Here is a 1077-nt window from a genome sequence, read left to right as displayed (position 1 = left end):
GGAACCACTGCTTTAGATCATACAGCAAATGTGTACCATTTAGAGCCATATAATATTTATGCAAAGTATCTAGGCAAACAGTTCTTTCATAAGAAGCAATATTTGACAACTGAGGTGAAACAATTTTTGGCAGCTCCAAACATTCCAAAATGGATCTTCTCATCGCTGTCCAGAGCATTTTTGGACATAACAGTCTGTTTATAGTTTATAGGCTGCACAATCAGGCCCTGTAAACTATACTCAAAATGAACAACAACCTAGTTTTGAATGTCATCAGTGAAGGCCATTGATGAAACTGCAATTCTGTCCAGCCAGTTTCTGAGTTAAGATTTGATATCCTCAGTGCTAGAGGGATGATTAGTATGGAGTAGAGGTGTTTAGTAAAGTTCATCCACATTAAACCATTGCAAACAGAGTTTTTCACCCTTAAGGACATTTGTATCTCTCAAACTTTCACAAATTATCAGTTGTGATTCATTCAAGCATCAACTTTGTCTCAGAAAGCTTCTTTAAATATAACATTATAGGGGAAAAATAAAACCAAATGAAATAAAACTGATGACATACAGTAAGAGTATACAATTATTGTGGATGGCATTGTGATGAATGAAATATAGCAGAAAATAACAAGTACTTCCTACAATAAATACATTTGCTTAAGCGCGATCTTGAAAATATAAAGTCAAATTCTACATTTGTACTAAATTCAAACATGTAAAAATGAACGCTCTATTATTTCTGATTGTTTATTATATGTATCAGTCCTAAAAAATATATATATATATATATATATATATATATATATATATAAAATCTTAGTCATATTTAGTTGCTAATTTGAGTATATTTCATAGGTAAATGAAATGAGTAAATTGATTATTTCATGTTTTTTTTTATTATTATTATGGGATTTTTATAGATTTTTTGCAGAGGTGGTTAGTAAAATCCTATTTAGTGATGGAGCTTAAAACACGTATTATATAGTGAAGCAGTGGGAGAACCCCTCACTAAAGCTAAAGTAAACAGACCGTATGTAAGGAAGATTGGGGGAATGATTGTGTGTGTGTGTGTGTGTGT

Source organism: Xyrauchen texanus, chromosome 1, assembly GCF_025860055.1.
Source record: "Xyrauchen texanus isolate HMW12.3.18 chromosome 1, RBS_HiC_50CHRs, whole genome shotgun sequence".
Taxonomy (NCBI): domain Eukaryota; kingdom Metazoa; phylum Chordata; class Actinopteri; order Cypriniformes; family Catostomidae; genus Xyrauchen; species Xyrauchen texanus.
Note: the sequence above shows the minus strand (reverse complement) of the source record.